This window comes from Delphinapterus leucas, chromosome 17 (assembly GCF_059928025.1).
Source record: "Delphinapterus leucas isolate spDelLeu-1000000601 "Yukka" chromosome 17, BTC_Dleu_Yukka2, whole genome shotgun sequence".
NCBI classification, from domain to species: Eukaryota; Metazoa; Chordata; class Mammalia; order Artiodactyla; family Monodontidae; genus Delphinapterus; species Delphinapterus leucas.
In genome coordinates, this window is record NC_143145.1 from 5,699,634 (window position 1) to 5,724,556 (window position 24,923).

The following is a 24,923-nucleotide window of genomic DNA, read 5'->3' on the forward strand; positions in this document are numbered from 1 at the left end:
AACTAAGAGTTCGCATGCCACAACTAAAGAGCCCACATGCCACAACTAAGGAGCGGGCAAGCCACAACTAAGGAATCCACGAGCCTGCCTGCTGCAACTAAGACCAAGTGCAACCAAATAAATAAATACATATTTTTAAACAAAGAGAGGTTTTGTGTTCACATGTGTGCCAGACACCCAGCTAAACCAGTAGTTCTTAATCTTGGAGGTGACTCAAAGTCAGAAATGGAGATTTACAAAATTCAGTTACTGAATCAGACTCTCCTAGGTTTTTATTTATATATTTTAAATTTATAAAGAAAAATTTAACATTCAGACAGGAAGAGCAAACTGTGTATAAAAGTGTAATGGGAAGACAGTTAATAGCCAATCCCAGACAAGAGGCTCTTACAAGTGAGAGGAAAGAGAAAGAGAGACATCATTTTAGCAAAGAGGCAGAGCAAGAATGTGAGGGTTTTATCCAAACACATGCTGTGCTCCACCTCAAGGCTGATGCTTTCCACCCCATCCTGTTTTCCCTCACCCTCTTCAGGACCTCACTTATGACATGGGGAGTGGCAGAGTTGGCATAGACAGGGTTTGTTTAATGAAAAGATGTAAATATGCACTTTCATAATGCTGGCGGCAGCTCGGTACAGTTCAATTGAATCCCAGCAAGATTATTCCTGCCCCAAATTGCTTTAAATACGGTTATATTTATTGTGCATTATCATATCCTAAATTACTTTTCCTATTTTATCTGCCTTTGTCCTTAATCATCAGGCACGTCACCCTAGTCACTGGCAATTTCAAGGAAGATTTTCCGTTTTGTGTGTGGGTATTAAATTGAGATTCTTTTAGGGTTTGAGCTTCAGCAGATGCATGGATTCATTTATTTTTTCATCACTCACTCATTCAATACACTCCCCTTGTGACCCTGAGCTAGATGACGCACTGAGCTGGGAGTCGAGGAACAAAGAGAAGAGGACACGTACCCCCTGTGTAGGCAAAAACCCCTTCCACTGTAAGAAATCTGAGGCTTAAGGTGGTGTGGTGACTTTACTAAAGTTCCATAGCTCAGTGATGGCTAAATAATGATAAAATATTTTACATGTCTCTTTGTGTTTTGTCTCTTTACTATATATTTATGTTAGGGCTATGCATGCCTATTCATGAGGAAGAAGACTCCTGATGACAGAGATCCATAAATATGTCCACATCTACTGGAACTATGAGTTGCCAGATTTCTATCTCAGAATGACCATGCCTTTCTCTTGCTCGAAAACCATGCACAGCTTTTGAAATGTATGCAGGGCTGGTTTTAATTACTTGCTTCATAAGGAATCCTGTGATAATCACACCCTAACCTTCTTCAATAGGCTTTTCTTGCATTCCACCTTGCCTCCACTTGTATTTCTGGAATTAGAAATTTCATGCATATCTGACAAACCACGCATTATGATGTTACATACTTTTGTAAATATTGTTCCATTTACCTAGATTCCCATACTTGCTGCATTGTCACGTGGGAAAGACCAATATTCCTTCAAACTCTCTCCAACCATCTTCTCTGAAGCTTCTCTGGAGTAACCTCTGAGAGGGTCAGGCTCTACTCTCTCGGAATACACACCGCTTTAATACTGGGGAACACCCTGCTGTCCTCTACCTACTTCAACTTTCACTATTATTTATTTCTATTTCCTGGGCTAGTCAAAGAAGAGAAATTCTCAATTTTTTTCATCTCTTTCTTAGTCATTAGTTAGTAAGCTAACATGTCATAAATAACTGCACACACACTCTCTTGTGTGTAAAATATATACGAAAATGTATAATGGAAAAAAACCCCAACAGAACAGAAGTTTATTTTTGCTCATATAAAAATACCATGGGGCTTCCCTGGTGGCGCAGTGGTTGAGAGTCTGCCTGCCGATGCAGGGGACACGGGTTCGTGCCCCGGTCCGGGGGGATCCCACATGCTGCGGAGCGGCTAGGCCCGTGAGCCATGGCTGCTGAGCCTGCGCGTCCGGAGCCTGTGCTCCGCAACGGGAGAGGCCACAGCAGTGAGAGGCCCGCGTACCGCAAAAAAAAAAAAAATACCATGAAGGTGAAAAACAGTTCAGCAGGGCAGGGGTGCCCCTGACTGCAGGCTAACGGGGCACTGCCCTCTTCATCAGATGGCTTTTGAGGTCAGCCTTGGACTTGTCTCCATTAAAGCCAGCTGCTGCAGATAAGGGCATGGAGGAACATGCGTGAGGATTTTAGAAATAGGTGCCATCACTGCTACTGTTCAACTTTCACAGCAAGACTTTAGCCATGAAGCCACTTCTGAATGCAGGGGAAGCAGGACTAGGTAGTCTAGTTGTGTGCCCAGAAGAATAAATGGGTTTTTGTCCAAAGCTGTCAATCTCTGTTAACAATATAGACTTCTGTTCACCAAACATTCATTTGCATCTTTCTTCCTAAACAGAACTCTGTTCATCCTTCCTTAAAGGAGATGGCCCAACGTACATCCCAGTTACCTCATCCAACTAACTGGGGTTTCTGGGTGAAGAGCAGTCCTCTCTGTTACGTCTAGATGTGGCTTACTGTGCTCGAGATAATTAGGAACTACAAAGGAATAAGCACTCTTCACTATTCAGGCACCACAACACACACACACACACAGTATTAAAATAAGAACAGGATAAGCCTGTTTTTAAAAAACACCCATTAAAAATATAGATCTATATGTAATAGACAAAAGTACACTTCTTATATTTAATATAAGGTGTTTCTCAATTTTCATCGGGTTGAGTTAAATTTGTAGACTCAGAACAGGAGGTCTCGTTGTCCTCCCCTTCCCTATGGTAATTGTCTTCCTACTGCCAACGTGCAGGGTTTTTTGATTTAGACACAGAACCTGAGTTCTTGGCCTTCCACTCTTCGTCAACTCCTGTGTACTAGCTCTTTCCTTTCCCTGTAATTATCCTCCTCTGTCTCTTCTGGCTCCTTCTTGCTATTCAGTTCTCTAAACTTAAATGTCACCTTCTCCGGGTACCCAATCCAAGGTCATCAGGCATTAACTATATAACACAACATCAAATTTACTTTCATAGAATGTATCAGCATCTAAAATGATCTTTTTCATGTATTTGCTTATTGTCTGTCTCCCTCCAGCTAAAGCCAGCTCCATGACAGCAAGGTTTTGTCTGTCTTATTCATTGCTTTTACTTCCATCACCTGGAATAGTATCTGATGTATATTTGTCACTCAGTAAATATTTGTCTAATTGATTGATTAAGTAATGAATAAGTCATTCCTCTATTTTGAGCCTCAGCAGCTTCATTCTGGCTTCATTCACATGTAAATTCAAACTGGCCATCAACACACTGTAAAGTCTACAAGTCTAGTTCTCAGAAGCAGTACAGAGGAGTGGTTAAGGGATGCTTTTTATTGCCACTTATCCATGGGTTTTAATGCCAGCTGTCACTATGATTGGCCACAGGACAGTTATTTCAACTTTCTTTCTCTTTTTTAAAATAAATGTATTTATTTATTTTTTATCTTTGGCTGCGTTGGGTCTTCGTTGCTGCGTGTGGGCTTTCTCTAGTTGCGGCGAGCGGGGGCTACTCTTCACTGTGGTGCGCGGGCTTCTCATTGCGGTGGCTTGTTGCGGAGCACGGGCTCTAGGCGCACAGGCTTCAGTAGTTGTGTCACAGGGGCTCAGTAGTTGTGGCTCGTGGGCTCTAGAGCGCAGGCTCAGTAGTTGTGGCACACGGGCTTAGTTGCTCCGCGGCATGTGGGATCTTCCTGGCCCACAGATCAAACCCGTGTCCCCTGCATTGGCAGGCGGATTGTTAACCATTGCACCACCAGGGAAGTCCCTATTTCAACTTCTAATTCTAATTTTCCTTATTGTAAAATTGGAATAATTAAAATATTATCCACAGTAGGTTGTTACATGAAATAAATGTTATAATACCTATAAAATACAAAGTTGTTCAGTAAAGGTTAGCTTTGATACTATTCATATTTTTAATTCCAATATCTCTTGGTCTCTGGGATCTTTTTTACAGAAAACATGATGGGTTGAATCTGTAAACGACAGGGTAGCCCATGAAGGCAGGGACCGGCCATTAATGTGTCATGAACTTTAGTGTCCATTAGTCTTTCCTATTGAGGTCATTGGCTGTCCATGAAGACCCTGCATTTGTAATGACTTTGGGGATGCTTTCATCCCTGAAGGCAGCCAGATGTTCCTCTAACTTTGGGTACCATAGATGTCTTTGGATTATAAATAGTGTTCTGTCTCATTAATTATGGATTTAATATTCACTTCCTATTGAAGTAATAGACAACTAATTGTGCTAATAAGTTTAAATTGGATGTGTGCTTATGAGCTTCAGTGTTATACTGTGGCATGGTTTCAAGCCACAATTTAGCTACTGGGGAGAATGAGAGCGGCTGGTTTTGTTTTTGTTTGTTTTTCTATTTTTCTTCTTTTCAATTTGGTAGTGGCCAGGAGCCTGTCAGACCCAGCTCTGAAATTACTGCAAAGACTATGATCTCACGCTAGTTACACCTCGTCTTTGAGACTCATCTTCTCTATCTTTTAAATAGAGTTAACAAGTAATACTAGCAAAATGTTTTGTGTTTGCTACTTGTTAGGCACTGTCCTAAGCACTTTACATACATTTACTCATTTAAACCACATAACAGTTCTATTAGATATGCTAATATCATCACCCCATTTCACAGATGAGAAAACTGAATTACACAGAGAATTAGTAAACTGTTTAAGATTGCACAGCATACAAAGGTAGGCTATCTGGCTGTGACATCTGTGTTCTTGACCACTGTGACACAGTGCCTCTAAACTGAAGCATCCACTGAAAGGAGACATGAATCCTTGAACCTCTTATTAAAACTTCTCTGTTCTACCAACTTAGGTAACTCTCCTGGAAGGTAAGTACAAGGCTTTAGGTATTGAGCAGTACCTTGTTTACCACAGACTCTCAATATATTTTGGTTTCCTTCCCTTCTGTTTGCCCTGTAGGTGAAGTGGTAGACTGGAAAACCAGCTCTGAGAAGCACTGGATTGCAGCCCAACACCTAAGCTAGAATGTGACAATGGAACCAGACAGCTCCTCACACACATCAGAGAGAACCACGAGGGCACTTATCTGTTATGTACTTACAGAAAGATACTGTCCTTTTTATAGGTCTCCTCCACCATGCTGTTTTATGGTAGTGGACAGGGAACTTATTATCATGCCATGGAGATAAAGGGTGTGCAACATCAAAGTCTAGCTGCATACACTGTGTGATCTAGAGGCCCTCATTTGAAAAGACCTTGTCAACATCTCTTGTTTCACTGGAACCAGAAGAGTCTAATGCAGGGGACATGGGATCACTGTATCTGTGACACATCATGTGGGCATTTTCTGCCAAACTTACACTTGGTAGCTTTGATGTACAGACCACTTTTCTTCTGGTGTCTGTTCGTCATCAATACCCCAGGGGAAACCTTCCAGTACATGCTATACCTCTCACTTTTGGAACTGTCTCAAATTTATAGCTGTCCCTAAAGTTTTCACCTCTCCTTTTCTATCCCAAAATGAAATTGTCCAAAACAGCCCAAAATTTAGGGACTAAAGAGAAGGCATGAACGGGGGAATGAAGTGAGAGGACTTGGCTCTGTCGTGGGGCAATTTCTTAGTAAGAGGTTGATAGCAAATGCCCTGGGAGTTATCAACATGAGGCCCCAGTGAAAGAGACCCTATCTTGAAGATGCTGGTTTACATGAGGAAGGCATAACCAAGTGATTTGTCTATCATATCTGTGGAAATGTATTATGATGGGACTATCAGGGTCCCAACGTTCCTGCATGTGATTTATAAAAATTGAGCAATGTCATCAAAAACTGGACTCAACATTTCTTTCTCTCTCTTTTTTTTTTTGGCGCTACCTCTATGTAGCTTTTTATCATGGGCAGCTGGAAGCCACGCGTATTACCTTGTTTACCTTGTCCTACTCTTTAAAACTTAAAAATCTCCTTTTCTCTATCTCCGCTGACAATTTCTTACTTCAGAACTTTATCTTTTGGTCATACATTATCAAGCAATTAAAAATAATGATACACCCTTATGGTCAGAAGCTTTAGGAGGAACACTGCCTTACCACACAGTACCCCATGGAGGCCAGCAGAGAAGGATCTGGATCAAAAGAGGGAGACTCCCCAACAGAAGATGTGCCTCAAGGGGCATGATTCATTCTCTGGTACGTAGCTACCCCAAACCAAGAGATGATTTTCTCTGCACTGACAACCTTGGATTCTTGAATCCTCTGAAAGTCATTTATTGATAGATACCAATGAGGAGAACAAGTCTAAGAGACTGAGAGACTCTCTTTTTCTTTATGGCTCATAAAGCAATGCCAAAGGGATTTCCAAAGAGGAAACAGAGATGTCTTCTTTAATCTAATATTCTCCAAAAGTATTTTTAAAAGAAAATTTTATGTTATCTATTTTAAAAAACCATACAACTATTGATATCTTCACCAAATACAGAGAAAAAACTCGTGCAGCAGTCTCCGACAAACCTCTTGGGGAATACTGTTCTAATTTACTATCTTCATTTAATAGATGAGGGATCTGAGAATCAGAAAGATGGCATGACTTGCCTATGGCCCCCAATTATTCAGCAGCAGATCCAAGACCTAAACCCAGAACTTCTGAATAATGGGTCAGGGTGAATTTCTATTATACAAGGTTGCTTCTCTATGCAGCATTTAATCATCTTCACTTTGGTCTTATAAGGGATAAGAAAGCAGGTTTTGATCAAGAGATATTCACGAAGAACCATGAGGGCACTGCTTTCCCAAAGGTGGATGGCCAGGCATAAGCCACCAACTGTGGGGCACAGCAGGGGGAAGATCAAACAAAGGCCTTAAGCATATATGATGCACACCACATATTCGGCTAACTGCTTTATATATGCTATTTCAGATAATTTACAAATCAAGTCCATAACATGCACGTAATTAGCCCTAATTTACATGTGAGGATGCTAAGTTTCCAATATGTTAAATAATATTATCATTTCTCCCTTCAGGTAAGCTGTGAATCTGGTTCTCAACCTTGGGTCTACATGGAGATTCTATAGATGGAAAGACTGAATCAATCTGCTTTTGAATCTTACCAAGGGTTAGGGAAGCCCCTACAGAGAAGAGAGAAGCAGAAGTTCTTTAGAAGTTGATTTTTCTATCCTTTTTTGTTTCTTAGTCGTTCTTTTGTTTTTCTTTAATAAACTTCCCTCTCCAGTTCTCTTATCTGGATCCCTGCACACTGCTGACAGATGTTTCATTCTCAGTTCTCAGAGGAGACATCAATACCTTTACTATTGTGAAGAAGCGACATGAGGTAAGCCTGTGCATGTCACCTCAACTATGTGAAAACGTGAGTGTGATGGGGAGTCCAGCTGTCTCATGCAACTGCATTACTACTGGGAAGAGAACGCAATGTGAGCCCGTGGGCTCTTTCAGAATCTGCAAAATGCCATGGGATACAAATGTCAACCTCATGTTTTCTTCAATATCCTGCAGCAGTGAGTACTGAGCTCTCAAGCCAACATACAGAGATGATGTTGGGAAGTGTAGTCAGTCATAAAAGACTTATTTCAAGGGTCACGGAGAGCATCTCCCTGCCTTTACTGATTTTGTGTTGCTAGCAATGCTCACTTTAGTTCTTGAAGATATTTTTTTGCTAAGTACCTTCTGATAATGTCTTGCCACTTTCCTTCATTTATACTATGCTCCAGTCACTTGACACTACTTGTGGATGCTGACACATGCTATGCACTATCACATCTTTGTGCCATTCCATATGCTGGCTCCCATCCTCTTTTCTGCCTAGTGAACTCTTAAAAGCAGTATAAACTTTTTCAGAGTCACCGTCCACACTGAGTTGATCCCTTCATTGTCTGAGTTCCCATGGTACTTGTAGAGATCTCCTACCATCTGCCTAGGTTTATACTAAGTTTTGGTTTGTTGAGGACCAACTTGCCATATGGTTTTTGTCCTGGTAGAGATTTTTATAATGCCCCACTTACATACTCAAAAGTACATGGTTAGGATGATAAATTATATGATCCTCTACTCTTATCCTGCTGTGGATATTCATCTATTTCCTTCCCTAGATTGTGAGCCCCTGGTAGGTCATGTATCACATTTTATATGCCGTAGTAGCCCCTGTGGCTACCATAGTGCTTGACTCAATAAACTTTTGTAGAGTGAATGCAAACAAATATTTCCCAAGGTCACCCAGGTCTGTCTTAATCCGTATTTCCCACTCTCTGCAAGATATCACATTGGAAATGAGACTAATTCATAGAGACACTGGCTGACGTCTTTCTCTTCCTTGAAAGCAAATGCTATGTTTTAATCAGCAGTGCACACAATACCACAGATACTCTGACTACTACTAATTGCTAACTGTGGCTTCAGGTTTCCTATAATTTAGATGTGGTGCCAGGTAGTTTATGTGTATTATCTTACTTAGTATTCTCAACAATGCTGTGAGTGGTAATATAATTTTAACCAATTTTACACCTAAGAAAACTGATATTCAAAAAGTTAAAATAATTTATCCAAGGTCATAGTACTTATAAGTGGTAGATTTGAGATTCAAACTTATGTTTCTCTACGTATAGATCATATTATTACATATACAGTACATATATTTTTTACCTGATGGGAATCCTTAATTTCTTCATTTATGTCAGATTTTTTTCTATATCTACATCTCTACCTGTATCTTTTTTTTATAACTTTCTTTTATTAAACCAAAGAAAGGTTTTTATTATTTATTTATTTACTCTGGCTGTGTTGGGTCTTTGTTGCTGTGCGCGGGCTTTCTCTAGTTGCAGCGAGCGGGGGCTACTCTTCATTGTGGTGCACAGGCTTCTCATTGTGGTGGGTTCTCTTGTTACGGAACACGGGCTCTAGGTGCACGGGCTTCAGTAGTTGCAGCACATGAGCTCAGCAGTTGTGGCACGTGGGCCCTAGAGCATGCAAGCTTCAGTAGTTGCAGTGCATGGGCTCACTAGTTGTGGCTCGTGGGCTCTAGAGTACAGGGTTAGTAGTTGTGGCACACAGGCTTAGCTGCTCATCGGAATGTGGGATCTTCCCAGACCAGGGATCAAACCCATGTCCCCTGCACTGGCAGGCAGATTCATAACCACTGTGCCACCAGGGAAGTCCCCTATATCTATACCTTGCCAGATATTTTTTCTCCCAGAAATCTAAGCCCTGCTTCAGATGTCTTCCGAAAAAAAAAAGTCAGAATATACAGTCTTCCTAGCTGACATTTCTGAAAGAGAGGCATCTGGACAGAATTGGCAGTTATTGAATGGCATGTGATTTCTTCACTGTTCTCTATAGAGATACCCATTATCCCTTGAGCCAAACTAAAGGAGAGCCTGATATCAAATTCTTTCTTGCCTTCAGCCCCAGTGGAAGGAATTTAATTCTTGGCTTATTCCACAAAATCCACCAACACATCTTTCAATACTTTAAGCCAGAGACATTGCTAAAGAAATTTTTCATCACGGGTGTCTGGTCCACATGGGAAGTGAGGTTCTGTATCCACTTATGAGCTGTGTTTCACATCTTATTCTATTAATGATGCTGCCTAAGTGCAAAGAACTGTTCAATACATAGTCCCAACAGGCATCTGTTAACTTTGGACACATACCGAACACTTGACAGTTCACAGTTTTTGTGCATTATCTCCCTTGATTCTGATGAGATAGGCAGAGTGGAGATTAATGAGGCTGTTTTCCAGAAAAGAAAAATTAGACTAAGAAAGTTAAATGAAACAATCATAAACTAATAAGAGCAGAGATGGGTCTCTAACTTTTGTCTTCTAACTCCAATTCCAGTTTTCTTTCTACTCCTTGTATTCTGTCTTGCTCAGTTATAGAACTCTGAATTATTAAAAGTTAGGCTATTTTACAACCAGATCATGGGATATCTTGAAAAAGTTAAATTCATGAGCCATTTATTTAAATAGTATCAGTTATGGTTGCACATTAAAATATCTCCAGAGACCAGCCCATATTTGGAATAAGTGAAAAGCAGAGTTCAGCAACCACTGTTGTGAGAGCCATTAGTATCTGCACAGGGCAAGCCAGCGAAAAGGCATTCATGCAAAGAAAGACTGATACGCCAGCTTGTAAACTGTTTTCAAATTCAGGATAGTCTCATACTCAAACCAGAATTCCTCAAACTTTTAAAATAAATTTTCTACAAAAATAATGTTCCAGAGTCAAATACATTTGGAAAATATGGAATCTATATTGTGTTCATGAAAATTCAAAGTGTAATTAAAATATTAAAACCTCTGAGAAGTCTTTCACTTAAAAACTAAATTTTAAAATATTTATTTTTGCTAGAGTTTTGTATTGAACAATTTAAAATGAGACTTTTCAATCCATTTGTATACATACTACTATCTTTGGTGTACATTTTAAGATAACTTGCTTAAGACAGTACATCAGTTACTGAAGGACACTTAAGGTTTAAGAGTTTGTATCTCTCTTCATATTATTTTAGTTTCCCTTAAATTCCACTGACAGAATCTGGAGTAGTAAATCTAGGACCTGTAAGGACAACGTTACAGAGAGAACAGCAACAGATTTCTTTCTGGTATACAAGCCATTAGGGTAAATGAAAGGTTTTCTTTGAACCCTTGATAGGCACTTTTCAATTGATTCTATTATTTGTTTTTCACAGCACACTAAAACCAAGGTAAATCCACACAGTATCTCCTGGTGATGCTCTTCTTTGTGGTAGAGATACCTAGACCACAAGTCCAGATATCTGAAGCATCACTTTAGGTTTTACACTCTAGTGTGTGTGATGGTTTTAAGCTGTGTCCACGGTTCTTTAACAATCCTACCTGCAAAAGGTGAAGCCTACTTCCCTCCCCTGGAGTTGTTTGACAGGCGTATTTAATTCTGACACACACAGAACACTTTGCAGTACACAGCTGAGTATTGTATGTTGTCTTTACTGATCCTGATGAAATAGAGACTTAGAGACTCTCTTCTAATGAACAGAATGTGGTTGACCCTGGTGGTGAAGCTGTCAGCAGTGAGAAGAGATGTAGTATGGAGTTTATGTTAAACCTCAGTGGACAAATCCAAGTGCAGGTCCCTGGGATTCTGAAGGAAGCCCATTCCATCAGCAACAAGAAAATGTTACACCCTTTTAGAAACGGTGCTTGGTGTGTTACTGGACTCTGGTAAGGATGGAACACTTGATCCTGGGACACTACAAGACAGGGCAGGTCTTTCCTCTTTGTAGCTTAAATTAAAGTTGGTCAGACTGCTAGAGCCTCTTTCTTTGTGAATCTCCAAATATCAGCACCTTAGGATATTTTCACTGGATCATTTCAACTTTTCAAGAAAAGTATCTCCAATGTAATTCTTGAGGATGCAGGTGAAATTGCTAAGCTGCGTGCTGGCTGTGAAGAGTAGGTCTGGGAAACTGGGGGTTTAAGTAATCTGTATAGAGAATCACAACTGATAGCCACTACTCCCCACCCCACTTTTCCACCACATGTTTCAAAACCAGCTCATAGCCCAGGGTGTTTGGTTTTCCTCTGGAGTGCTCTCAGGGGAACTGCTTCATATTTTAAGAGAATACCCCTATGAAGTCTCTATGTTATAACTTCCTCTCTAACTTTACCTTTTTGAAACTTGCTGCAATTACTTGTGTTTTACTATCTCCTCCCATATTACCTTGGGCCTTATGAGATACTACTTTTTTAAAATTGAGTTTTACTACAATTTTATAGGGGTCCTAAAAGGGGAACCAAATGCCTGTTGTTAATCAAGCACCTTAAATTCTAAGTCTAAAAATGTTTTATTTATGTTGAATTGCCTAGTATGAGGCAGTGACACCCTTTACATCAATCTTTAAGATCCACAAGTTAAAAAGAAATATGAAAAAAATGAGATGACATAGATCAATTTTCTGAACTTCCATCTCTCTAACAAGCCAGATATATGGTTCTTCATACTTTTTGATGTCAGTCTTTACTGAATATCCAGTTTGTGCCACTTTATTAAGTGCCTTAAGATGCTGTGTCTCAGACCTACTAGAGAATGGACTTGAGGATATGGGGAGGGGGAAGGGTAAGCTGTGACAAAGTGAGAGAGTGGCATGGACATATATACACTACCAAATGTAAAATAGATGGCTAGTGGGAAGCAGCCGCATAGCACAGGGAGATCAGCTCGGTGCTTTGTGACCACCTAGAGGGGTGGGATAGGGAGGGTGGGAGGGAGGGAGACGCAAGAGGGAAGAGATATGGGAACATATGTATAACTGATTCACTTTGTTATAAAGCAGAAACGAACACACCATTGTAAAGCAATTATACTCCAATAAAGATGTAAAAAAAAATTAAAAAAAAAAACCAAGTGGAAAAAAAATAAAAAAGATGCTGTGTCTGATCCTCGTGACAACACACGGGTATTGTTTCAGTTATGCAAGATGAACAAGTTCTAGCAACTTGTCTCTATACTTCTGATAACATCTGGCTATCTGGTACTTCACCTCAGTTTAAAGGTGCTTTCCCTCTTTAAAATAATATTTTTTGTTAGATAGGATGAGTAATGATTAGTGAATTCAATAAATATGTATTCCAGGCTGTGCATTTTGTTGTTTGCTGGTGATAAGGAAATGAATAAGAAACAGCCATGGCCCTAAAAAATTTACATTTTAGTGGTAGTAAAGATATGTAAACAAGTAATTACAATATCACCAAAATTACAAAAATTATAATTATATTAGTTGCAATATTTATTCTAAATAGATATCTATAACATGAATTGGGATCAGGCATCTAACCCTTTCTAGGGATGCCCCCTCCACTTTAGGCTCAGAGTTGAAAGTAAGTTAATACCGTAAATGTCCCACACGTAACTCCAATAAGGCAACTAAGGAAACATGAAATGATGAAAAGCCCAGCCACTGGAGACAGGCAGATATGGATATGAGTCCTATAATTCCATTTAGCAAAGTCTAAGCTTGGAATACAGGTATCACTTAGGTTCTCTAGGCTTTATTTTACTCATCAGTACAATGGGAGCATTAATATCTATCTTGCAATGTTGTAATAAGTATCAGATATAGCATCATAACTGAATTGGCTAGCTCTAGACTTTGTCCAGACTGTGATTGCTAGCGAATCGGGGGGTAGAAGTTTATTTCCCAACAATATGCTACTCAATGAGAAATTTTACCACAAGGGAAGGAAAACTGCATTCAGACAATCTAACGAGGGACATATATACTAGAAATATTACTATAATTAGGATATTTGCATTTGTCATAAGTGGAGGCTCACATGCTCCAGACCTCTCTGAGAAATTGCAAGAGTGGGATTCTAAAACAGATATGTCTGACTGTAGAGACAGGGTTCTTTTTTTTTTTTGAGTTTTAATTTTTTTTAATTTTTTACAAATTTTTAAAAATTTATTTTATTGAATAGTTGATTTATAATGTGTTAATTTCTGCTGTACAGCAAAGCAATTCAGTTATACATACACTCTGTATATATATATATACACTCTTTTTCATATTCTTCTCCATTGTGGTTTATCACAGGATATTGTGTATAGTTCCTTATGCTATACAGTAGGACCTTGTTGTTTATCCATTCTATTTCTTTTTTTTTTGGCCACGCTGCGTGGATCGTGGGATCTTAGTTCCACAACCAGGGACCAAACCCATGCCCCTGCAGTAGAAGCACAGAGTCTTAACCGCTGGACCACCAGAGAAGTCCCTATCCATTCTATATGTAATAGTTTGCATCTGCTAATCCCAAACTCTCAGTCCATCCCTCCTCTACTCCCCCTCCCCTTTGGCAACCATAAGCCTGTTCTCTATGTCTGTGAGCCTGTTTCTGTTTCATAGACAAGTTCATTTGTGTCATATTTTAGATTCACATTCAAGTGATATCATATGGTATTTGTCTTTCTCTTTCTGGCTTTCTTCACTTAGTAGGATCATCTCTCGGTCCATCCGTGTAGAGTCAGGATATTAAACCACTTTACTGTTCTCCTTCTCCAAGTAATCTCTTCCCAGACAGGCAATAGTTAATGAAAACTTTGTTCAATGAGAAATGCTGTCCAAATGCAACAGATTCTTGCTCCCAACTACATTTCTTAGATGCGATCTTTATAGCTATTTAAAATAGTATATCATTGGAGGTACAGACACTAACATTGCTGCCTGGGTTTAAATCTTAGCTCTGTCACTTACTAGCTGTGTGATTTTGGACAAGTTATTCAATTATATGTGTTTCAATTTTCACATCTATATAACACAGGACATAATAATAGAACCTACTTCATATGATTGCTGGGAAGATTAAATGAGCTAATATATGTCAAGTGCTAAATGCAACACATGTGTGAGATGTTATTACTATCAGGGTTAGGGTTTGAAGCACTGGGGTTTGAGTGTTGCCAATCACAGGCAGAAACAGTACACTGAGAAGCAATGTATGGAGAAAAGATAGCCCTTTTGACCAGTAGGGGAGGATAACCAGAGAATACATGCAAAGGGTGGTCCTGATAAATGCAGGTGTGAAATGAATTCATGTTCACAGTCTCACTCCAGGATGAGAAACTTCCCACTCGTTCTAATAGTTTGTAAGAGCCATCACTTTCTCTAAAGCAAAATTAAACAAACAAGAAAGATAACTGCTCCTCACTGGAAGAATTTCTCAAAGGTCAGCAGATCATTTTCTTTTGTGATTCCAGTGACTAAAGACACATGCATACACATAATTTAGTTTCGGTCCCCAGCAGTGGCAGAAATGGGGCTACTTTATGATAACAATATGAAATGGCTTAATTTGAAGAGGGATTGTGCAATTTTATTCTCTTTTCAGCTTGGACAGCTGGTGTGTGCAAGCACACAAGTACACTAAGGAGGCAAAGACAGGTTCTTCTTGCGAACCATGAGAGTTCCTTAGGTGTCAGACAGCCCATGATATCCCTTAGGCAAATAATAGCAATTATGCCTAGAGAAATGCCAAGGTGTAATGAAACAATTCTGAAGACCTAAACTGTGGTGCATATTCAGCCACTAGCCAGAGCTGAGAGTCTGCAGAAGCCCATTTACCTCTCTGGTCATCAGCAGCTTCTTCTAGTAAGTAAGAGAGTTGATGTAAATGGCCTCATGTTCCTTTCAGGCTAACGTTTATCTGCAAGGTACTTCTTGTTCCATTGTGGTTGATGTTTGTTTCTTTGTTTGTTTTTAAACCCAGGGGCTTGTAATAGTCTTCTCAGGTCTTTTTGCTTCGGGGAATCACACCAGTTCTTCCCCTCCCCCTCTAAGACTTTCAACTGATTAGCTTCTCAACCCCATCACAGGGCTGGACACATAATCTAAATTCGTCAGAATATGATTTTTTTCTGGCCACATAGCCTTAGCTGGGCCAATCACAAGCGTTCCTAGAAATTTTGATGACACCATGAAAATAAACCACTCTTTTTCTGCTCCTCTGAATTTCTATTGTAAGAAGGATATTATTCCTAGAAGCTCCTGTAGCCTCATGTGCCACTGATTTGGAAAGATCTTGCCTAAGTATGAAGATAAAATCTCCAAATTCCATCCTTTGAACACGTGGATTAAGCCATACCTGAAGCTGTTTGTGACTTCTGTTTCATTTGCACAAGCTAATGTTTTTGCCCATTTCACGTTCCATTTGTTCAACTTGACTCTCTGATACTTGCCACCAAAAGCTCTCCGGCTAATATACTGTAGTTGAGCAACAGAAAAAACGTACCTTTGACAGTTGAAATTTAGCCTCTGACAACACCATTAATGCAAATAATCTGTAATATCTTGGACAAAGCATTCACCTATAGTGAGATTTGGCTTCTGTGTTTACAGAATGATTCCCTAAGTGGTGACTCTACATTTTATTAGATTTCCACTACTTGGGTTTATACCTTATCTCCTTTATGAAACTGTAATCTTTTTAAGGATTTTTTTTCAAATTTTGATCTCTATAATGCCTATTGTCTAGCAGACCAGTGTATGTAGGATGAAACAAAACACTGAAAATCAGCCTATGTTATATTTTTAGGAATTTCTTCATAGGCTCTATTATATGGTAAGATGGCAACTGCCTGAATTAAAATCATTTTACCATCTTCCCCTTTGTTTCCTGAGTATTTCATGGCCACAGACCATGCTGACAGCTGTTCTCCACTGCAGTGCAAAATATTCCTGCAACAACGATGTGTTATTTGACCAAAATTTGTCAGTGCAGAAAACATCACATAATAATTCTCAACATTCGTTCCATCTAAAATTTCACATCAATCAATTAAAAAATTTCAACCTCTTAGCCCTCCTACCTGATGAACGTCCTGGAGAAGACGGAGCCTTCCAGAGTTTCTCAGTGTGACCCAGGTAAGCAGCCTGGAGTGGTGGAGAAGAATCGAGTGCCTCACACTCTCCCAGCTGCTCAAACCTGAAAGAACATTGTTGAACTCATCTGTAGACACAGGCTGCCATTCAGTATGACCTCCACTGAATCAGAGCCATACATGTCACTCACTGACATGTTCTTGACTATAAGAACCATCAAATAAGCCAGTCCCCAATTTGATGACGCTGTTTACAGCAGCAAGGGGCCAGGGAACAGAGAGTAGAACTTCCACATGTGGTGTACCAGGCCCCAGTTCTGAAAACAGTGGAATTGCCTCTTATGTACTTAACTGTATTTAGCCCTTGAAACCACGCAGGGCATTATGTGCCTGAGAGCAGGGAAAACACTCAGAACAAGCAGAGATCAGAGGGTACTGGAATTGCAGAGAGGAGCAGCCAGGATATAGAATGTCTGAAACTTGTACTGGGTTTTGTTACAGAACTAGCCACCCAAGTTGTTGCTGCTAAAATTTCTTAAGTAAATCAATAACAAACTGGTTAAATCAGATTTTGCTGTTGGATTCCTGCCAATGGTTCTCAAATTCTACTCCTTGGAAAGGCAAGATTCATGACGAGCTCTCGAGGAAAGAGACATGGTGAGATATGTTTGAAGGGAGAGGGTAGTCACTGTAGCAGGAGTCAAAGAGAATATAGCAGATTTCAGGCTTCCTTTCCCCATTTCAACAAAAGAATCTAAATATTTTACACATTGAGGTTTCCTGTCAGATTTTGTTTGGATAAAATAAAGGGATGGTGCAGATAAATGAAAGTCACTCTTCTAGGTCAGGTCAGGGACCAATGGGCAACATACCTTCTGATCGTGACACTGCACAGGCAACAGGAAAGGTGTCAAAAACACCTATTAAGGGAGATTTTTCACATCCAAGAACATAGGAAGATGTGTGTGCTGTTGAGGGGAAGTTCTATAAATGATGTGGAAGACTGTGATAACTGAGAAATTGGGTGTGGGGGACTGCAGACTGCAGCACTCAAGGGCGATGGGCTGAGCGACGTGTTCCTTCTACAGGCAGATGGCAGAGCTGTTTGTGCATCTAGCTCCCTTGGTTGAGCATAGGGCCCAAAAATTTTTTCTAAAAAGTTTTTCTATGGTTGCTTCTGAGACTCAAAGTATTATCGATCCATGTCTTTTTGGTTCATTTGACCACGTTAAGCTAAAATGTATGTGGAAAGTTGCTGAGGCAGTCATTAGACGATTTCCATCTGGTCTTATTTCTGGGCAAGTTTCTGGCTCATCACCCTTTTCTGAAACAAACTAAAGTCATAGAATTTTGTTTGTTTTTGTTTTGTTTATTTTTTATTGTTTCCCTCCTCTTGTTGCTTCTCATTTTTTTTTAACCTCCATTGTCCACTGATTAAATGTATTTTTACCATAGAGCAACGGCATAAGGCACAGTCCCTCTCCTCAAGAAGCTTGGAGTTCGGTGAAAAAGACAAGCATATGGGACACTAACTGCAAAGAATTAGGTGTAATGGTTAAGAGCCCAGGCTTCAGGATCAGAGTAACCAGGATGGATCTTGCTCCTGCAGATTAATGTCTTGCTGACCTCAGAACATTCACTGATATCTCTATATCTCAGTCCCCTGATATGAGCGATGGAGAAAACAAACATACCTGCCTAACAGGGCTGGTGTGAGGACTAGATGAGGTAAAATACATGGGTGTTGAACAGAATGATGGCTCCCCCAAAAGAGGTCCACATCTTAATCTCTGGAACCAATGCATATGTTACTTTATGTAGCAAAAGAAACTTCGCAAATGTGATTCAGTTAAGAATTTTAAGACAGGAAGGTATCCTGCATACTTTGAGTGTGCCAAAAGTGGTCACAAGGGTCGTTAGGAGGGAGAAAGTAATTCCAGAGTCAGAGAAGGATGTGTGATGATGAAAGCAGAGGTCAAAAAGAGAAGCAGGAAGATGCTACTCTCATAGCCTTGAAGATGGACAATGGGGCCATGAGGAACAGAACACAGGCAGCTTTTCAAGATGGAAAAGGGAATGAATTCTCTCCTGGAGCATCCAGAAGGAATGCAACCCTCCTGATACCAGTAAGACACATTTTTGATTTCTAACCTCCAGAGCATAAGATAATAAATCTGTATTGTTTTAAGCCCAAGTTTTGTGGTAATTTGGTGATAGCAGCAATAGAAAACTGATACAATATGAAGAGCATTTAGAAAAGAGCTTAGAACATAGAAAGTATGCAGTAAGTATAAACCATAGTAAGTAATAAAAGAGAGGAAAGTGTGGCAAGAAGATACACATCTTGGAGGATTCAGATGAATCAGAATTTAGCAGACAGAACATACCACTACTGTGGAAAGCTCATGGATTGTGATCCACCAGTTTATGACCAGCATGTCCTTTGGCAAATTACTTAACCATATGGAGCCTCAGGGCCCTCATCTCTAAATAAAGGTAATGATGCAGGTCTTGATGGGCTGTGTGAATATGCACTTCTGTAATTACATAATCACTGAGCTCTTTCTCTTGACTCCCAGCTACTCAGGAGCAGGGTCTATTTTTTATGCCTCAGACCTAACACTGTTAGGACTTAATAGAGTTTTGCTCAATAGATATAAGTGTGTGCAAAGTAGTATGAAAGCAAAGAGACGGGAAGGGCTCACTGCTTGCAAGAAGATGGGGCTTTGGGAATGGTTCAGAGAGATGGCTTTTGAGCTGGTTCAAAATAAGACAGATGCACAGATTTCTACCTCAATTTACTCTCCATTATGAGATACGTTTAATGTAAATAGCTATCGCTTACTGAGCATCTACTATGTTCCCTTTATTAATGCAGTATTTCTGATCTTCCAAGTCCTTACAATTTATTATGCTCCTTTTACACAAAAGGGAAGTGATGCTCAAAGAGGAAAAATAACACATGCAAAGTCACATAACTTACAAGGAGTAGAGTCAGAATTCTAAGTCACTCTGTCTTATTCCAAAGAATCCTGCCCAGATCCCTGACATGAGCTCTTGGGGAGGGGCAAGACAGACAGGCAAGTGCTGGTGCTGACTTGTGATAGATCTGCATTCATTTTCATCCTCCCCTGCCAGGCTCCCGGTTATGCTGTCCCTGCTTCTGAGGAGAAGCTTGCAGCATCTCTAGGTCCCAGCTGCTACTCTGTCTGACCACAGTACTGAGAAGGATATCTCTGATCCCAAAGATGGCCTACCTGATTCCTCATCTTTCCTGAGGCCTCAGAATGTTCCACAAACACGAGGAAACAAGTCTCTGGTGGGGTCCCGTTCAATAAACGTCTAAGGCCTTCCTTGGTTTGCAATCAGGATAGCATTTTGGGAAAAGGTGTGTCTGAGTGAAACTGTCCTGTTTCTTGCAATTCAAGAGAAACCTAACCACGGGTTGTCCTTGCTGTCAATCATGCATGCTGTGTCCCACGCAAGAAGGACACGACTTTTAAGATTCTGCAAGAAATAATCCTGGATGTGACACTTTTTTAAAGCAACACATTATTTTTAGGACAAAGAGCTTACACTGTTGATTCATCACTTAGTATTTTTTGTCAAAGTCCTCTGCATCTTCTGTAAGTCCATTCTTTTCAAAAAGGGGAAAAAAAATAACAGAGTAAAGTGGTTCACCCAGAGAACTGAAGCCAGGATCAAAAACAATGTAACAGTAACCAGACATTAAGCGATTTCATTCTGAGTAAAATGGTGGCCTTGAGCCAGCAAAGGGGTCCAGAAAGTTATGACAAATCCCAAACATATTTACAACATTTGGTCTTTATATGCTTTCTTTAAAATAAAAGGGTCCGTAACTCATATCATATTCTCAACTGGACCCATGACTTCAAAGTGGCAAAAACCTACTTCTCCAGCTGATAACTAAACTCATTTCCAATCACAATATTATTTTTCTATGGCATCATTATTCACATCATATTGCAGACAGTCTGCTGCAGGTACAGGAGGGATGAATAGTCAGAACACAGGGTATTTTTATGGTACTGAAACCACTCTGTATACTACCATACTAACTGATACATGCCATTATTCATTTGTCCAAACACATAGAAAGTACAATGCTAAGAGTGAACCCTAATATTAAACTATGGACTTGGGGTGATTGTGACGTGTTAATGTTCATCAGTTATAACAAAATGTGCCACTCTGTTGGGGGATACAGATAACAGGAGAGACTATGCATGTATGGGTGCAGGAGTTGTATGGAAAATCTGTGTACCTTCCCCTCAATTATGTTGTGAACCTAAAATTTATTTAGAAAATTTTTTTTTAATTTTTAAATTAAAAAATTTTCTTAATAAAAATATATGTTTATTAAGCACACACTGTGTGGTAGGCAACAGTCAGAACAACAGAGCAAGCAAGGTAGTCAAGGTTCTTGCCTGCAGGTACTTAAGATCTGAAGGGAGACATAATTAAATACAACAGAAATGAAGCTGGATGATGGTCCCATAGGGGTGTTCATAGGAGCCCTAGGAACACTGTGGCCAGCCAAGCACCTGACTGGGTAGGGTAGATCAGGAATGTTCTTCACGGTGATTTTAAGACTGGCTAATTGCACCTAGCTGTGCAGGCTGAGAACTACACCGTAAGAGGTACCATTCCCATAGTTGTGATGGGAATCATCTTCCTTGGAGGTGATACAGTGGAGTGGCCTTGTCCTATGTATAAATAAATGAGTAACTACTATATACCTGCACCTTTCTAGTTTTGGAGGACAAAAGAGAATAAGTGAGCATCCCTCCTATCCTGAAGCTTAAGTTTTAATAAGAAACACAATCCTGAATGAAAAATACAATCACAATAAATGTTACAGTTTGTGACTAAGATGATCATAAATTATTAAAATGGAGACACTTTTAAGAGAACAGGAGATGCTTTGTTATGCTAGAAAAATAGGAGTAAACAGGACTGTCCCCAGGAAGCCTAAATAGACGGTCCCCCCTGCTTTGATGGGCAGTGAAGACATCAAGAAGTGGATGTCAACAAGAGGATCCTGAGTTACTCTCTCAGAATGAGTTATAGCTAAGGAAGTAGCAGCTTAGCAGAGCAAATGTGGGCCAGATAAGCCTCCACCCTGCAACTGTCAACTTTCCACCTTTGGTAAAAGTAAGTCAACAGGAGGCAAGAGGATGAATGGTCCTGCTACAGGCACTGAGTACCTGCCAGCCTTGCTGAGGTATGAAGGAATGTGGGCACTAGGAGATGTACAAAGAGGCCAGATCTTCTGGTCCAATTATGTAGATTAGATTTTTTTCCTGAGACAACTGGTAGTCATTTAAGTATGCTAATCAAAGATGGGACATGACCCATTTTGTCCTTAAAAATATCTCTGGCTGTGGTAGGGAAATGAATTAGAGGAGGCCAGGCAGGAAGAAGGGAGGACAATTTGAGGGCGCTGTGATAGTACAATGTGGTGGCCATGGGGGAGGGGCAGGGGGATGGACAGAGTAGACAGAGCTGCAGGCTATTCAGGAGGTAGAATCACTAAGATTTATTGATTGAATGTAAGGAACTGAGGGGGGAAAGGGAAGTTCGAAATGCAATTTATTAAGAATGTTAAGTTGAGAGAAGGAGGGACATTTATGAGTTCACTTTGCTGAGTTTTAAGTGTCCTAGGAATGTCCAAGTAGAGACATTAATAAACATGGTAGACATGAGGCTAGGATTTTGACTAGAGACAGAGCTTTGAGATCAATTATAATTCTAATGTAGATTGACATATACGAACGGAAAAGTTCTCTGAATTTAATGAGAAGAGAGAGACATAAATAGAATTTAGAATTACCAGTATTAGAGGCAAAAGAGCAGAACCTTGGAAGATTCTGAGAAACAGTGCCCAGAGAGGCAGGAGGACATCCAGAAGAAAAGGGAGTAATCCTTCCCCCCAGAGAGACAAACAGACATGGAAAGAGAGAGGTTCAAAAAAGAACTAGTAGGTAACAACAGTCACTTATTAGTATCACAAATTAGATGATGATCGAATATTTAAACTGTACTTAATTAAAAGTAAGACGTCAGTAACCCAGAAGAGAATAATTTTATTTGCTCTTACTTCTCCCCTTTCTCCACATCCACACATTTACTAGAAGACAATTCCTTATGGACAGAAATTCTGTATTACCGGTCTCTGGGTATTCAGTACAGGGAACAACGTCCAGCTCATGGGTGATGCTCAGTAAGCATTTGTTATTAGATTCATGGAAAACAAATAAGAAGAACAGAACTGTGGAGAATGCTTTTCTAGAAATCTTGACTTCCAATGCAGAGGCAGCCTGAAGGCGTGGTTGTCTCAATTAATTTTAAAACAAAATTAATTCTGAAAAAGTACAGGAATGGACTGAAAATAGTATGCTCTAAGTAAAGAAGTTTCCACCCAGCCTAGATTTGACAAGTCCGGAATGAAACTGAACAAGATAGAGCATTTTTAACACTCAGCCAAAATATGCCAAAATCCATCTCTGAAGCCGGTCTTAATCACAGTCAAATTTCTCCTCAAAGTGCATTAAGGTTATATAAGCCTCTGGGCTCCATTCAATTGAGCAAGAACTCTTTCTGTCTCTTGTGTTTTTTCTCAATTATCATCATCGCGTTATTAAGGCAACAGATCATACTTAAGTATGTTCCTGACAAGTTCTAACCAATTTAATATAAAGTTGAGAAATGATTATTTAAGGAGAACACCACACAAAGTTTACTGAGGAAGAAATGCAGATCTTCCACTTTGCAGACCACCACCCAGAAATTTGTGTTTTGGTAATATCAGAGCTTTTCTTCCTCTTCTTTGTTTATCCATTTGACATTCTGTTCTCCCATGAAATGTATCTGAAAGCCCAGGAATATGAATATGAATATGGCAGGTCAGGGGACTTTATCTATTAACCACTATTATCGATATTGCTTTCTTGTTTCTTAGAAGAAAAAGAGGGCTCCAAATTAGACTGAAACTTGGATTTCCTTTTCAGTGTATTTCCTGGTGTCATTCCTTCCTCTCTTATTCCTGGCTTGCTATGCCTGAGGCAAAACATGAAATTTTCCTAAGTCAGGATAACCACAAGGCTACTGACATCATTGAACTGCAGCCAAAAAATAAAATCAGCATTTGTTTCTCTCCAGTTTCTCATTACATACAAAATGTAAATTGTTATCTACTAACCCACTGTTGTTTCTTGGTCTCTTGCTGATAAAAATCACTCTGGAGAGAGCCTGTCTTCCAATTAGGGTTCACGTCCCCTCCCTTCCACACATACTGCAACTCTTCACACATTTCAAGATCCAGCTAAATACAACTTTCATCAAATATTTCCCTATGTCTTAAATTGACATTAATCTTTCCGTAATCTTTGTCATACGCCTCTACAATTTCACTTCTGAATGTCTGTTTACATGTATATACAATTATTCACATGCCTGTCTAGAACATGGAAGAATGCCATTATTTTTGGCATCTTTTATAGCAGGGGTCGGCAAACATTTTGTGTAAAGGACCAGGAAATAATATTTTAGGACTGTAGGCCATATGGTATCTGTTGCAATTACTCAATTTGCCATTGTAGCGAATTGAAAGTAATCATAGACAGTATGTAAATGGATGGGAATGACTAAGTCCCTATAAAACTTTATTTACAAAAATAGATGGCAGGCCTGATTTGGCCCATGGACCATAATTTGCCAACCTCTGTAACAGAGAATCTGTAACATCCCCTTGAATATTCTGAAAAAAATATTCACTGCATGAATGAAAAAAATGTATGAATGGACTATAACAGACAATTCCCTTTTGTTTTCCTCAAGTTTACGCCACATATTAATCCCGGAATAAGTAAGCATCAGACGATGAGAGGCTGTATTGTGAATTACAGTATTTCCCAAAATGTGGGATAAAAACCATTACTACAAATGGCTTTTTGTAGTTCACAAAATAAATTTAGGAGTTAAGAAACTTGCCATTAAACAGTATAATTCACACGGTTTTAATTAAGGTCTCAGTTTAGTGCTAATCTCTCTTAAACACTATAATTTTCCTGTTCAAAAAGAAAGAAACCCCCTGCAAACAGACAAACAACAAAAGAGCAAGTCTTCAAGCAAAGTATATAACATTAATACTGTTTTGTATCTATATTTAAAATTATTTATTATAGATATCAACCCATCATATACACCCACATATTTCTTTTAAAAAACATTTAACTCAACAGAATTAACTTCAAGCCATGAAAAGATATGGAAGAAACTTAAATGCATATTACTAAGTCAAAGAAGCTGATCTAAAAAATTTACGTATTGTATGTGTCCAACTATATGACATTCTGAAAATGGCAAAATTACGGAGAAAATAAAAAGATCAGTGGTGCCATGGATGGGGGGGAGGGTATAAGTAGGTAGAGCGCAGAGAATTTTTAGGGCAGTGTAACTACTCTGTGTGATATTATAATGGTCAATACA